Here is a 16859-nt window from a genome sequence, read left to right as displayed (position 1 = left end):
AGTGGCAAGAGTAAGAAATTCTGGCATAGGCTACCTCTCAACTACAAATTTCCAGGCTTTCTTCAGTCTGTATAACACCAAGAATATCCCTCAAAACCATCAGGTCAAGACCCAGAGAAGCTCACTGACTGGTTTTCTTGAGAAGATTCTTGTCACTTCTGTCTCAGGTAGTTCAGCCACTTTAGCAGGAGAAGCTGAGTGACTGTGTATGTTGACCTGAGTGTGTGCAGCAATATTTATTCACAAGAGCAACATGAAGCAGAGCAGCAAGAGGAACAAGGTTGGCTGGGATGCACAAAGTATCGCAGAGGAGGTCATACACGTAATGTACCTGGTCTTATCTATTTTCATTGCAAGCTAACAGGCCAGGTTTCTCAAGCAGAAGCCCCTAATTGATTGAGAGTATGTCCTGAAGATTGGAAATAGATTGATGGCTAATACTGAATAAAAGTGTATCTCCTTTTGGTTCATGGGGGTTTGATGCTGTTGCTGATACCAAAATGTCTGAGCCCAGTATCAGTGTATATGTAGCAGAGTGAATATCTGTTGGAAATAGAACCTAAATTATTCAAGGCTTTACAGTCTTGAATCCTTTAATTCCTTCATGTCTCTAGTACAAAAGAAAACACCAATGTTCCCTACATATAAATTTTGTAAAGCAAAATTGGACAGCTAAGCTTGCAAGTTGAAACAAAAAAAAAATTGTTAAACGTCAGTTCCTGTACCTCATCTGCTGAAATTATTAGAGCTGCTGCTTGAAACAAAAGCTGAGACAGAGCTCTCCAGGAAGCACTGGACAAGTTTGTTTGCAGGTTAGTTGCAATCATCCATTCCAGCAATACTTGCATCTTCCTCCAAATACTCAGTGCAGCTATAGACAGGACTTGAGGCTAGATGGGCTACGGGTTGGGTCCAGGCAACTCCCATCAGTGCACATTTGTTTCCCAGCTATTCTTTCCAGAGGAGGGTATCTGAAATAAATGGTTCTTGTCACTAGCAAAAGGAAAGGAGGCCTGAATTCTACAGACTTCTGTTCAGACTCCAAGTTCAATATCAAAGTACCTTATAATTACTAGTCAGGTGCAGGTCCTGCAACCCATGACTTTTCAGCAGGAGTGCACAGATATCATTAAATTTTAGAACAAGCTTTCTTGTAGACAGGAAAATTCACAGATGGGTTGCTGGAGTCATCCTTCATCTTCTCAAAGAGTGTTGTGGGAGCTTTCAGCTGAACAATATCTCTCTACACAGAGCAAAGAAATCCCCCCTTTGGATGGAAATGCCTTCCACCTGAAAATTTCTGTCTCGTGTTACTTCAGAAGGCAACAGGCTACAGGAGGAAAAAAGTCCTTTTTCAAGGGCAACTTTCAGGTCTTTCAACCACAGATGCATCTTAGCACCGACCACATATTTTCTCATTCTTCTCTATGGAAGATCCTCTCTGTTCTCAAAGGGCAAGTGGCTGATTCGGGAGGGCCACCAAAATGCACTGAATGCAAAGCTGCCCAGCACACAGAAGAAACAAAGGGAAGAAGGAAAAATTTCTTTGCTGACAAGTGATCTTACATTTTACTAATAACAACAGGGAAAAAACACTATTCAGGCAGAAAGATATTTTTCAAGCTGACAGAACTGCTTCCAAGCATAGTACCTAACAGAGCCCAATCCAAGCACACAGTAAGCACTCGCGAGGCTCTTTTCACTTACAGTAGAATAGATGGGGCCAGACAGTCTGGCAGCCTCACAAAGGCACAATGAGTAGGAGCCCTCTCTCCCTGTATGCGTATAAACACACGCACTCTACAATCTTTCACAGCAACATGCCAAAGCAAACACCAAATTGACTGTAGTATTTCAGAGAGATGGCCAAAGCTCACAGATATTTTCCATGCGATCCCCTGGAACAATCCAGAGCTTTCATTAGCACAAATGTGAAAATATGCATAGTGGAGAAAAGAGAGATTAGTTTTAAAAAGGAACATAAACAGAAGCGGGTCTCAGTTTGGCCAGGATTCACTCTAATCCCAGCAGAAGCAATGCCAAGGTTGAGCGCTGGGGTGCAGGATCAGTCCCACCTCATGCAAAGCATAACACTTTGTTTCCAGCTGAGGTTAGCTGACAGTCACAATGCCTAAAAACCCTGTCCTCCTTGGCACAAATAGAATTTCTTGAAAGCGGGTGATGCATTCACATCCTTCTGCTCAGATACAATCTCTGGTTATAAAATAGCAATGAGATTGAGGCAGTCAGATAGAGGATGGCAGCCAGGATAGCCAGTCTTAGTGCAGTTGATGTGAAACAGGAGCAGGACCTCAAAAGCTGCAAGGCCCCATCCTGAATGGCTTGGGAGACACTGCTCATCTTGTAGACCTACCATGAATCTCAGCACCCCACAGAAATGTGTGATGGGGCCAATTAACAGATGGTTAGATTGCAACCCAAAAAAATGGCAAAACAGCATAAGTGCACTATTGTGCATCAGTGCTTAGTTGGGTTTCATCGGTTTTGCAGTCTGTTTTTACCACAGACTTGTCTTGAGGTCCAGTTTCGCAAATAGTCATCTACTGCTGGCAATCCATGGAGCCATGGAATTGGGGGATATTTCCGGGGGGCTCTTAAAAACTGACTGTAAAATCACAGTATGAAAAATACCTCTTTGAAACCCAGCACCAGCTGAAGCACTCCCTGCTGGCTGTTCCTACTGTTGCACTATGCCTCAGTGCCACCAAGATGAATTTTCATGGGATGTGGGAGGAATCAACTTAAAAACAGGTAAAAAACAAACAAACAAACAAACAAACAAACAAAAGGATTATCTTTAACCTGAACTGGTTCCTCTGATGATTGTCCATGTGCCCATACCAGACCTTTGCTGGCACCACCAAGTTAACACAGGAATGCAAAGGAAATGCTCCTAAAATTGCATCCTAAGGAAGAGAAGGGCATTGTCAGTAGACTGCTATGGGCCACTTTACCATGTGAAACCTCTGACAGCTAGGTCTGTAGTTTCAGCTGTCCAGCCCATTCAGCACAGTGAGACTAGCCTTATCCAAGCTAAGTCAAGGACTTGAGCTGCTGTTAGGCTTCACAGTAGCTATCTCTTTCCCCGGCTAAACAGGCCCAGGACCCACCACCTCCTCTCAGAGGGCAAGCGTTCCGGCTTTCACCATCCGTGAATATTCACCACCTGAAGACTTCCCAAATGAAATTTTATTTACTGGTCTAAATTCTTATTTAAAAACCTGCATTCACAAGACTCATAAGACTCTCATACCATTATAAAGTGAAACTCAGGAGAAGCTTCCCAGAAGACTTGTGACTCTCATGTGAAACCACTATAAAGAAGATTTAAGTTGTTGCAATAGGAATCTTATGCAACAAAGATAACTACACCAGGCTCAGCACACTAGGGCAATGCATAAGGTTTCACATGAAGGTCATGAGAGGCTTCAAATGTTTTAAAGTTTCAGAAGAGATATCATAACAGAGAAACAAAAGCAGAGATATCTCATGTTTGCCTGCTAACCCAAAGGGATCCGACTTGCCTTTGTATGAAGTGCATTCAGCAAAAGCAAAAGCTTGCAACAGTGTATCTTTGGAGGTCCCTTCAGCATGGACCACGCTGAAGGCAGGAGCAAAAGAAGACCGACTGAGAAACAGAGGGTGGTCTGCCCTTCCATCCTTGCTTTTCAAAATTAGTTCAAAGAGTTAACTCAAAGGAGTTCATCTCCACCAATAGCTGGCAGTGTGGGCTGACTAACAAACTGCAGTTGACCAGAAGGATTCAGTGCAAGTCACCTTCTCCCACAAGGAAATAAAATACAGAAGAACAATGTCAATTTTAAATTAATATAGATAATAAAAAAGTACAACCTATGGCTTCCTAATGCCACTGTACTTTATATGTGCCTAATGCCCTAAGTAATTTATCACTATGTAAGCTCCATTTACTTTTGGTGTTTCTCCTCAGGTAAATAATAAAGATCAGATGAGTCATTTAAGTTTTATTTTTTACTTTCTGATTTTGAGAGAAATTCAGCTATAATCAGTGGAGAATGACTAAAGAAACCACTGAGAGGACTGACACAAGACACTCTCCACAAAAGTTAGCCTTTGCTTAAGCCAGGCTAAAGTCCTGTAATTTCTTTGTTACAATTACAGCAAGAACAAGGTTTAATAAATTCATCTATTAATGTGTCTATTCCTTTACTACTCTTTATTTAATAAACTTGTCTATCAATTTGTTTCCATATTACATTTTCTAGGGGAAATTCCTGCTCTGTTCATAGACTTTCCATTTTTATATATTAAATGCAACACAAGATAAATTTTAAACGTAAGATTATTTCCTGAAGCACCTTAGTTTTCAGAAATCTTTCTTATATCCATGTCTTTGATATTGCCTGGTATATATATGTTTTATGTAATAAGTACAGATCACTGAACACCTGAAAAAGGAAGAAATAATAAACTTAGAAAAGCCCACATCTGCAAGTAAAATATGAAATTCTGATTACAGTCTTTCAAAGAGCATGCAGCAAAATGAGGAAGGAGACAGATGCAGAGATGACAAGGATGGTCAGAGGAATGGGTCAGCTTCAGAAAAAGGGATATTAAATAAGCCTTGGAAAAGAAGGACAACAGCAGGAAAAGGCAGACATCTCTGTGTTTATGAAATAAAAAAGGTGACAGAAGACTATTATCTGTTGCTTTTCTTAACACAAGAGTAAGAAGGTACTAAAAGAAAACATCAGGCTGAAAGTTGAAAAACAAGAACAAAAAAGTATTATTTTACAAAGCCATGAGACAGCACTGTGCGATGCACCACCACAGGATATTGTGAAGCCCAAGACTGTCCAAAGGTTCAAGAAGTGGTTAAAAAAAGTAATGAAAAAGAGCTCCCTTCAGGGCTGCTAGATAGGCACAAAAATATCCCACAGCACAGAACATCCCAAGCTGTGCAGGATGCAAGGATCAGAGTGGGTTACAATGTGGTCAGAGTTACTGTACACTTGCCTTACGCTTCTTCCCCAAGCGCTTGCTGTCTGCCACAGTTAGACACAGGGAAGAGAAGACTCTGGGGAGCTGAAAGGCCTTGCTCTTGTATTTTCCCTTCAAGATTAGTCTGCTTGAGCTGGCGCGCTCTGTCACTTAGCCGAGATTCAGAGGTGACAGCATCAAGCAGGCTGAGAAGCATCACAACACCTCTAAATGCTTCCAAGAAAAATGATCCCTCTTTCTTTATTATGCTATAGGTTGTCATATAATAGCAATAATCACAATTGCTTTGTAATATACTTGGAGCAGCTTTGGAGATTGATTAAATGCTTCAGCTTCCCTTCAGCTTTAATCAACCCCAGCAGCTGTTTATCGCTCAGAATACTTTAGATCAATAGAGCTTATACCTTTAAAATAGTATTCTCCATTCCAGCTCCCTTGAAGCTGCAAGCAGTAATTACAATAAGTGATCATACTCTGTAGAGTTAAAAGTAAGTAACTGTTATAAAATTGATAGAATCACCACAGCCCCTCGCATAAGACAATTCTGAAAGGTGGCCTTTCCTAGTTTCAAATTTGTCCCAATATCTACGATAAAGGAGGGGCTGGAAAGGCTGTGAGAAAAATTCTGCTCAGATCCTTCCATTAGCTTGAACATAAGGGCCAGAAGACAGACCAGGTCACCTGCCCCATCAACCCGTCCTCCAGGAGCCCAGCAGCAGAGGAAAAGCCAAGGGAAGGTCCTAAGTACAAATGAAAATATCTCAACTGAGGTGGTGGTACAGGAACTAAAAACATCAGTTTTAATAGTTCTGTGAAATACACTTATGTCATGTGACTCTACTCAACAGTTTCAGAGGCATTACAGCAATAAAGCTTTAAGCATATTTTGACTACATAAAAATAAGGAAAATCCTTCCAAAGACAGTGTGAAAACTTCTACTGGCTCTCACAAGTTCAGGACATCACTCTCTGCATTAATCATGGCACGTTAAGTGAATGAAAGTTGAACTCCAGGCATAAAATCATCAGATCCAGATGAAACACACTGGAAAAGTTCATTTCATCATACTGCCAGACAAGACAAGACAAACTCTTGGCTGATGCCTTGAGAAGACAAATATTTGGATAGGAAAAGAAAGAGCAGATAAAGTCACTGCTTCTAAAATGATTTGTTATGGAAAATCATTGCATTGCTTTTACTAGCAGTTCACAGCCACTCATTAATTTTGCAAAATTGCAGCAGCTGCTGCTCTCTGAAGTCTACTAGGGCAGCAAAGTGTCTTACCTGCTCATATGGGGCTAAAAAGTGATGCCCAAGAATGCTGCCACATGAAAAATAGTGTTTACATGGAAGGTGAGGAGATTTGGTTGATTCTATACACATCCAGGACCTGTGTTTGAAAGAGACAACATTAGGACTGGTTTTCCCACCCACACATCCGCAGCAGTACAGGTCATTTTTCACAGCGGGGAAGACACTGTAAGGTGGTATTAATGTCACGTTTTGTAAACAAATACATAGCACGCCAGGACTTAGGACCCTTTTAGGTGGTCTAGCTCTGGAAACCTCATCTGATCCCAGAACAAGGGAGAGGAGTGAGAAAATTGTCAGGCAAAATACGCCACATACTACATTTGTTTTGTTAGAGATTGAGGCATATTAAGTTAATGATCATTAAAATCCAATTAAGAACCTGGTGAAAAACACTCTGGGTGTTTAGAAGGTATCAGCCTTCCAGTTGATCAGGCAAGGGAAGAAGAAAGTGGATGAAACAAGATAAAGGCAGCCTGTTGTTATCATTGCCATTCAGAAGAGGAGGAATGCTGGATAATCCAGAGCTTTTCCACTTTATTATATTTTACTGTTTTTCTCTGATGCGTCTGGGATTTCAATTGTTAAAAAAAAAAGGAGGGGGATGGGGGAAGATGGGCTGTTCAAGTTATTTTATGAACCCAGCAAACACTTCACACATTTCAATTTCTGACACTCTGTGTTCTTTTTCACACTGCTAACCACTTGAAAGCATCTTGCAGGAGAAAAGCTACCAGAGAAAATAGTTTTGGATGCTCCTTGTTTATTATATGCAGATCAAGCAGTTCTTATTAACTCAGTCTCCATTCTTCCTTCATAGGTAGCAGTGCTGTGATATTATTTGCAAGCAGCCAAGGTAATTACCATCCAGCAGGGTCCAATTGTTTTCAATTAAAAGCTTGACTGAAGTCTTTAGTTTTTAATACCATTGTGACCATCTGCTTTCACTGAAGTTCATCAGCAAAGGCACAGGCCTCATTCTAATGCTGCTTAATTATATGGAGGAACTTTTTTTTTTGTTCAGAGGTTCATTTTTCCCTGCTAAAGAAATGGGCAGCAAAGGGGCTGCCTGGCTTTGCTAATAGCCTGCAGTAAGATGGAGTATCTGGGAAGATCATTACCTTCCTGGGAGATCCAGCTGTTATTGCACTGACAAAAAGATCCCGGGGACCAACAGGAGAAAGCAGTTAACCTCAGCTGCCCCCCTCCCCACTAAGTTACTTGCCTCCTTTTTCTTCCAGCAAATCTGAAAAGACCACAAGGAAGTGGAGTTCATCTAAAACAGAGAGTATGAATCTCCCCTGCTGATTAGATTTTTGGACTGGGTTCCAGGCCAGGAACGCAGGCAGGCTCTCCTGCCTGGGCACCCACCCCCTCCTCCTTGCATACACAGTGAATCTTTTGCAGTCCTGTATCATCTCAGATCTGAGGATCTTCAAATCCCTTACAGGCATTCATTAAGCCCCGTGCAATCCCCAGGAGAGGTAAGTAAATATAATTTTCCAGATGGGGAAATTAGGGCGGCAAGAGGTTAAGTGACTAGCCTGAGGGCGAACAACAAATAAGTGGCAGAATCAGCATGAGGATCTGCCAAGTCCCAGGTTTAATGAAAGTCTCTTGAGTGCTCAGCTCCAGAAAAGGAAAAACAACATCCCAGTCCTCAAGTCTTCAGGACACTTAACTCATTTACTGCAGCTCTGCTTTATATGTGCCAGTGCTAATAAGCGTGACTCTTAACATTTCCAACTGTACTGTGCACAGAAAGGCATTTTGTAGATTTAATGCAGGAACTGCTGTCTCAAGGCAGGGAAGCACGCTTGATGTTGCTCCATATCATAGACCCAGGCAGGCACACAGCTTCCTTACGGGTGCCTGCTGCCATTTCTGTTACACACTGCCATTTCCAAGGATTAGCCCCCTGAGAGGCAGGTACTTTGCCAAGCACCAGTTAAAGAAGAAAAATAAGTGGTAAAACAGTGTCAAAGCTGGGGAGATGCACTGTCCTTCTCTAGCGGCAGTTTGAATCCCTGAAACAAGAAGCCAGAGAATTTTCCACTCTCTGGGCCAGCCATATAAGTACATCTGTCACTCCAGTAAATCCCAGAACCATTCATCCAAGACTTAAACCTCTGCTCCTCACTAATCTTTGGAGAGACACAAAGTTGGGTTTCACCCTTGTCCCTGGGGATGCCTCTCTCCTTGGCACATCTTCACTCCCAGCACAGTGTGTTAGACCCGTGTAGCACTCCCTCCAGGAGGCCAGCAATCCTTCTCCAAGACAGTATGTCACACAGAAGAACTACATCTACATCAAGGCTGTTAGACAGCCAAGCCCAGATCTTTTATGCTATATTGAGACCTCTACAGCTTCTATGCAGCAAAGGCGTTGAAACTGGAATCTGACACTTGGGAGATAATTACTTCAGAAAATGGTGTAAATGACTTCAGTATTTTGAAAGGCTTGAGGTGTTGCTGTTCAACTATCTTCAGCTATTTGCAAATGTAATGCAATTTGTTTCCATACAGATTTCTTTTAAAGCTGTGTGTAGTATGTGTCCTAAATACATAATTACACACCAGAGTATAATGGCTCATTCGGGTTTATTTTGTAACCAACATGCATTTTAAAAGCAAATTCTGAAGGAATATGTGGCAACAAACATGCAGCGCACATTCTAGTTTTTTACACTTTCACTCCTAAGAAGCTCCCAAAGGCCTATTCCTGCCAGAGACACAGACATGAAAAAGTGAGAAGAAATAAACCCTTTCTTTAAGAATTACCTTGAAAGAAACATAATAACCCTGTTGAGAAAACAGTCCAGTAAAAACACTTTTTGCATGAATGTCCTGTGAATTGGATGGCCTAGGAAATTAGTAATAAGATTTTGCATTTTTCTTGCTGTGTTTGAAACTAGTCTACGATCACAGCAAGTCAGCATAGGTATTCCATAGAGTTTTTCAGGCACCTATGCAAAATCATTTGGCAGTGTCCAATTGGGCAGCTCTTACAGAGCTATAATGCAAGAATTACAGAGAAATTTCAGTCCTTTTCCAATGTACTCTCTATAGTCCCCCCAAAAAGATGGTTTCTGGTGAAAAGTCCTACACTGACAGGAACAATAACGCATCAATTCATGCAAGCAAAAGGTTTAAACAGCAGTGGGATTGATGGGAGTCACCCAGGGCTGATCTTTAAGAGTATTTCAGACAACCACTCTCACTTAAGGTATTAGTAGTTCAATGTGCTGCTTTATTCACTAGTTATAGCCAAAAATATTTGGACTCTTCTCTTGCTTTTGTAATTCCATGAGTTGCCATAAGAGAAGGAACTGCCTTTTGACACGAGTGCATCACCAGCAGTGCTTTTCCATACATGTCCTCAGCAAGCTCCCGGCAGCATAAAGTGCTTGAGGTCCATCCTGCTTAATTGGAAGCATTTAAAACTGAGGTGCTAAAATTGGGGGTACCACCCGCATTAGAAACCAGGTACTGCCAAAGGCCACCTAAGATCTACATCTCCCATCAGAGACATCTCTCTTTCTCCATCAACTGCAGAGGCAATGTAGCATAAAAAGACTCCCAATTCTGGCATCTGATGTAATTGCTTAAAGAAAAAAAACCTAATTTTGCCTCTTTGAAACTACCTGTTAGCTATATTTAAGCAGAAGAGCTACTGGAAGTAAGAAGTTCCCTGTTCTAAAGATGAAAGGCAGAGAAAGACCTTGCTTTCTACCTTATGGTCATTGTGCATCTAAGTTAATGAGGCAAAGCAAGATTTGAGATATCATGAGTCTCGAACCCAGTGAGCAAATGGTATAATGTGGGAGAATCCATTTAGACAAAGGGGCAGAGGGCTGTAGGTTAAGGCAAATGTCAGAATCTTTGATAGGACTTAAAGACTGGATGTGGCACTTGGTGCCATGGTCTAGTGGATGAGGTGGTGTTGAGTCAAAGGTTGGACTTGATGATCTCAGAGGTCTTCTCCAGCCTAGATGATTCTGTGATTCTGTGACTTGTTCTGCTTTGGTATCTACCACTGACTCTATGGCATCCTTCACAGCAATAAATAGATTCATCCTCACTGTCATGCAGGGAGATTTTGCCCATCTTTCTGGAGTGGACCAAAACAAGCACAGAAGGCAGCTCAGGTTTAACAAAAGCAGGAGGAAGAGCTTAAACTGCATTCTAGCTATATATGAAACTACACCATCAAATTTTACATGCAACGTATACCACTCATCCCACTCTCCCTTTATGAGCCTGTAGCCTATGCACTTGTACTGTACAAAAATGTGCTTTTCTTCCCATGTGGTGATCCCAGGCAGCAGTGAGCAGACAAGTATATATACTTCATACCATGAAGTATAACTTTCTCAGTTTGTTTCTGGAAGTACAAATAAGTCTGAGGGAGGTTGACATTGAAAGAGACAACAGTGTTCGGATGGAAAGTAATAATCTCTTCCTTATCAAGTGAGATAATCCCATTTTCCCTACTATTTTCAATCTAATATGACCTAAGTAAAAAATCCAATGTAATTTTTCTTCCTCTTTGCTATTTTGATTAATTCAATAAAAATACTAGAGAATTTTAAAGTGAAAGGATATGAAAAATTACTCACAGCCCTGGGATTTTTCCAGGTGGTCTGCAGCACTTCCCTGCTGGAGCTTCTAAGCAAGGAAGGCTTCATTCATTTGCCTTCTTCTAAGTTGTGGATTCACTGAATCCAGATAGGATCTGAATTTTCAGTGTATGTATTGGAGGTCAAAGAGCTGCAATATTAGTGTTCAGATTTTACCATACTTTTTCAGACCTGAGGAAAAATGAGATTTTCAAAGACATCTGTATTATAACAACTACATTATATCTCATAGTCTGTTCTTTTTAGATCTAAAAACATTGCCGTTTAAGTCAGAGGCAGCTGAGCCTACTGAGATGAATCAGTGGAAAAGGACCCTTTGGCCTCACAACACGAGAGGTGTGCCACACCAATCAGTCGGCTAAGGGGAAAGCTGAATGCTCATCTAGGTCTTTACAGGTGATCTCTCTGTTTCGGTTTCCTGAATTCTACCTCTTCCCCTAAGTCAGCCTCCCACAAACCTTTTTTAGAAATATGTATGGTGTGGCAAAATGCTTCAGATTCAGCTGAGGGTGAGGGGAAAGAAAGCCAGTATCTCACACTTTGTATATTTTCTTCTGCACAAAATGAAAAGCTCCCTCATTTTTTCCCACTGCACTTATCCCTTCTTAAAGCACCCAGACAGCTTAAAGACACAGATGTAGAGTCTGAGTATCCAGAATCTATGTGAAAAACAATATTATTAGAGGATCAATCTGAAAGCCTGTATTTCAGTGGGCTTTGTGCCATTTCCTGAATAACACCGTCAGATCTCATGTACTGTCTTATAATTACGAAAAATAAAACTTGGTATAGAATGCACTATGTCAGCTTTGATTATGCCAGAAGAGAAAGACATGGGATAGAGAGAGAGAATAAAGGAAGAATGATGGCTGTCTACTCACTTATCAATTTACATCTCTCTACAGTAAATCTAAGTCCTTTGTGCTGTCAATCATGCACTCCTACAGCAGTGATTGCTGGAATATGAAAATCACGGCTTTGAGATCCATTTGTACATTCACATATCTGCACAGCCTTTCTGGATTTATTGCTTCAGTGGCTGCAGCATCGCCCATCTGCATGGGACCTGCGATTTGAGGCTTGATGTTTGCCCCTACTATGCAACTTATGTGCAGCAATTTTTACCAACACTCTCTGAATCACCACCTCCTCAGTTCAAATTGTGAACAAAAATGGAAAAAAAACCTCAAGAAACTGTAAAGGAAACAAAAGATCATGGTTAGATGACCCATTTCAGGTCTATAAATTCCAATAATATGTTGTGATTGTGGCTAAAAATAACACACCTCCTCATCAAATATTTACTGTGACATAAATAGCCACCCAGCCAACATCATGCTTTTGAACACATTAACAGCAATTGCATATTTTCAGCTGAAATGACACACTAGAAATTAATGAAGACAAGAAGACATGAACAAAAACTACCTCACTGCTGCCATCACCTCTATACCGACTGTCAGCAGCAAAGAGCAGCTTCCTGGAAATTTCAGAGGCATGGTGTTCAGAAAACAAAAATTCATGCTTCTTGCATGCACAACACGTAGTTATGCACACACACACACATTCTACAAATAAATTTCCTATGAGCTGAGCAATAATTTAGGGCTTTACCCTTCCCAAGCTGTCTCCCATCAGGAACCACTGCCAGGAGGTCAGCAAGGATTCTTGCTGTTGTAAAATACAAATGCTGGTAGAAAAGCATTTTTTTCAAACTTTTTATATGCCCAATGAGGGCAAACACTCCACCATGTAAAATTTCCCACAGGACCACAGGTAACTAGGAAAGACAAAAAAAAGGAATCAGAGACTGTCATTGCTCTAATAACTGCTCTCAGCTATTTTCCCAACATCGAGTTAGCATTAAAATTTGTACCAGAGTACTAGCCCTCATCCAAATACTTGAATACTATTTGTCTCTAATGGGATAAGAATTGTGATGCAAGGAAAACAAAAGCTACTGAAAAATATGACAGGATAATGAATTATTGCTAATTTCCTGAACTTACGTAAGTTGATCAGAATCCTTTAGAAAACTCTCCAAGCAATGTTTCTGTCTTAAAATTCTCTGCATTAAAAAAGAGAAAACTGTCATATTCATGCACTCAGCTTTTGAGTTGCATTCCGTAAGGCAAGAACAATTCTTCCAGATCAGCAAATCTGTACAATATGGCAGTGTTTGGTTCCCACACTGAATAAAACATGGTCTGTCCTATCCGATCCATTTATTAGACTTGGCATTATTTTCCCACTATAAACATTCCTAATAGCTTTGGACCATTTTCGTCATGAAGTAACAAGAAGAGCATGAAATCACTACTTGTCTTTAACGTAAACAATACGTTATGTTTTGAGTTTTTCCCTTGTGTTGAGGCTGAAGTTCTTAATGCTTGGCACTCCTTGGGGCTACTACCATAGAAGGTGGGTTCCTCCTTGACATCTCATAAAATCACAAAATTCCTGTGTCTGAGGGGAAGGGATATTACAAGCAAGTTAATGACAACAGAGAGAGAAGGCTGACAATATTTTCATAGTTTACCCTTAATTTTTACTGGAAAAGATTTTTGAGTCCTGGAGTTTGATTTGAACTAGTAAGGGGAATGACATTTGTTATCAGTAATAAACAACCCAAAACACTATTTGTTATTTTTGCAGCTCCTTAGACATCTGCATTATCTCCACTCGAAGCCAGTCTCCCTTATGGAAAGATCATCACCTTCTGCACTATCAGGAAGAATAGTGCTGGAATTAACCTAAGGCCCACTGGAGTCAGTAAACTGTTAATGACAGTGGCCGATTGAGGATGTTCAGGAGGCAGTAAAATAACAAAGGCAGGCCACAGTGAGCTGCAATTATGGCTTTGCATTTCTCTTTAATGGCCATGTGTAGTTTGAACCAGCCTGAATTTTCATTTTAAGCTTCTGCCTTCCTAAAAATGCCCTCGAGAGTCAAAGACAGAGCTGAGAATATAGTGCAGTGAATGTCCAGTCTTGGGTTTTGACTACCAGGTCTTGACAATCTTGTCAAAAACTGAAAATGTGTCTGTACCCATAACACCAGAAAGTCCATTCTATTGTCTAAAAAGTCTATTCTGTCTCTTCTAAAAAGTCTGTCTTTCTCCTACTCCATGTTCTTTCACCTTTGAGATGTTTTTGCATGAGAAGTGCTTAAATGACAGCCCTAGCAGCAGCCTATCACACCAGAATAATAAAGGATTAATTACCTCCATCGTCAGCACTCTATTATTTGTAGCACCAAGTGCCTGCTCTATTTTTATGGGCTACAAATGCCTGGAAACACAGAAAAGAAGACACTGTGCATTAATTGAACAAGTCTTACAGCCTGCACCTGAGTTTAATTAGTTACTCTCAAATCAGACCTGCAAAGCCAGGAGCTGCAAGTGAGAGCACCACTGGCTGCTGGCCTGGCTGGGCTGCAGGCATAATTAATTGCATTCTTTCTGTGGCTTTCTCCTCTGTGCAAGCAAAAGTTAATCGTTTACTGGGAAAGTCTGAGCTGGTGCTTCTCCACCATTTGAGCGAGTGTGTAGAACATTTCAATAACAGCATCCCCCCTTCATGTTTACTGCTTGCCTCCCAAAATGATGTGCTGACCGTGTCAGTGCTGCTAGACACATACATGGAGGCAGGGGGTGAGAAGGTATATAGAGAAAAAACAAAGTGAAAATCTGAACAAGAGAAGTGCTGACCACAAAAAACATGACTCAGCAGCTGTCCCAAACCAAAAGCTTCTTTGGGCACAGGTTTGGCAAAATGACGGCTAATAACCTGACTGTGTTGGCATTCCTCTTGCCCTCAGTGTTACAGTGTTCATGTAAGCTTCAAGCTATTAATACATAATAGTGGTTGTATCCTCACAGTACACTTTCAGAAAGGGGAAAGCATCGTAACTGCTATTAAATACATGACAAAGAGAGTAGCAAAGGATCTTCTCCAAAGTTTCCACAGAAACCAGCAGAAAAGCAACGTGTATGGCACCTTGGTGTATCTGTTGTTTTCAACATGAGAACATCCCATCCCACTTTGCTGGGAGCTCAGGTGACCACAGGCTACATCTCATCAGAAGGATGGCAAGAAGACACTGCAGAAACAGTGGTCTAGGCATGGAGATGATACCTCCAAAGCAAGCAGTGCAGGAGCGTGTCTGAACGTGACACAGGTCTGAACAGGAGCCTTGCACTTTTCTTCCGTGCAAAGGAGCAAATAGGTTATTGCTCACAGCTTTGTCTTTTGCTCCTTCCTACAAGGACAACCAGCACCATTTCCTGGCACGGGGCCATTTCATGGGGCTGGAGCAAGGGCAGAAGGCAGAGGGATGGCAGAGCTAGACAAGCTTGGGAACAAGGAAACATTTCTTTTCCCTGCTTGCTGGAATAACACTCTGGGGTGATGTGAACTGTCTTCCATATGATTCGACTGCAAACAAACTGTTTGCTTGCAAAGGGAGGAGAAGGACCCAACCATCAACAACCTTTGAAACTTTTGAAACACACCATTTAGAAATTATGGGCTTTCTTTTTAATTTTTTTTTTTATTTCCATTTTTGAGAGCAGCCTGGTACATCTCTTTAAAATTAATGGCATATACTTGATCAAAAATGCTAAAATGCTGGTTCCAGCAAATTACACAGATAATTAAGCCTAATTTCAATAATGCTCTGAAACATTATTAATAAATCTTTGGGCTCATGCATTCCTTGAATATATACAAGCTACTTCATGAACACCAAATTTCATCCTCACAGCTCCTTTTCTGTCGAGCTTTGGCAACCCCAAACTGAATTCTGCTGTCAGTTATATCCTGTAAGTCTGGAGCAATTGCTTGTCCTTGGTGGCATAACTCAAGATTACAGCTGTGTAAATGAGCACAGAATGTAGCTTGAAATGTTGTAAATCTGACCTTCAGCTTGCTTCCATGAAAGGGGAAAACCCAGCAACTTGTTTTCACATCCACTAAGCTTCTTGAAAAACTACCCTGCATAAATATTATGATTTCAGTTGTAGATATAGCAGATTTAAAATGGAGTTAAAACTGCCTAGTCTACTGGGAGGGGAAAAGATGAAGAGTGTAATATTTATGAGCTACCACAAGCAACATTTGCTTTTAATCACTGACGTGTGCTTTGGCCTCCTACTATGGCACATCAAGACCTTCAGCTTATTCTAGGTCACTGCTTGATACTGCAGCATTTTTTCACCAGCAGTGCTTGAATGTCAGTCACCCAAACTTCATGAATGCTGATCATCCAGCCTCCCAATCCACATAGCTGGCTCTATTGTTTTTGGGGGGTCAGGGGCTGTGTGCCTCCCAGACCACCTGAAGAGTGTGAGACTGCTGTGGACCTGGGCACCACCATTGCTCCTGCTCAGCTATTAGCTCCCTGTTCCCCTGAAAAGCTGTCACAAGGTATTTGGACCCATGTCTTTACATGGTGATGGATGGGTTCAGTCCTCGTGCCCCACAGTGCAGTGGGGTTTTGCACTGGCTCAGTGACACTTCTGCTGGTACTCTCAAAATACCTGCAAGCAGAGAGGGACCAGGGAAGTGAAATCTCCTTTGTGCTCTGACTCCTCATGACTAGAAGGCCCAGCAAATAGGAGAAACTTTTCTTAGCCCCGAGTACTTTCCCAGACTCCTTTGGCTACCATTTCTCTGAAGGGTATTGTAGAAGACTTGTCAGACAGAGAGTATTGTAACACACTAACTGAATACAGGTAGAAGGAAGAATATCACAAAAAACAGGTTTCTAAACAAAACACCAAAAAGAAAAGAGAAAATAATAATGTAGATGTCTTTTGTTTGTGGAAGCACACGTTACATAATTCATTATTTTTCTAAACAACTGTTTTTGGAGAAAACGTCGTTTGCCAAAGCGCAAAATTTGCA

This window comes from Manacus vitellinus, unplaced genomic scaffold (assembly GCF_001715985.3).
Source record: "Manacus vitellinus isolate BGI_N305 unplaced genomic scaffold, ASM171598v3 scaffold_37_pilon, whole genome shotgun sequence".
Lineage (NCBI taxonomy): Eukaryota > Metazoa > Chordata > Aves > Passeriformes > Pipridae > Manacus > Manacus vitellinus.
Note: the sequence above shows the minus strand (reverse complement) of the source record.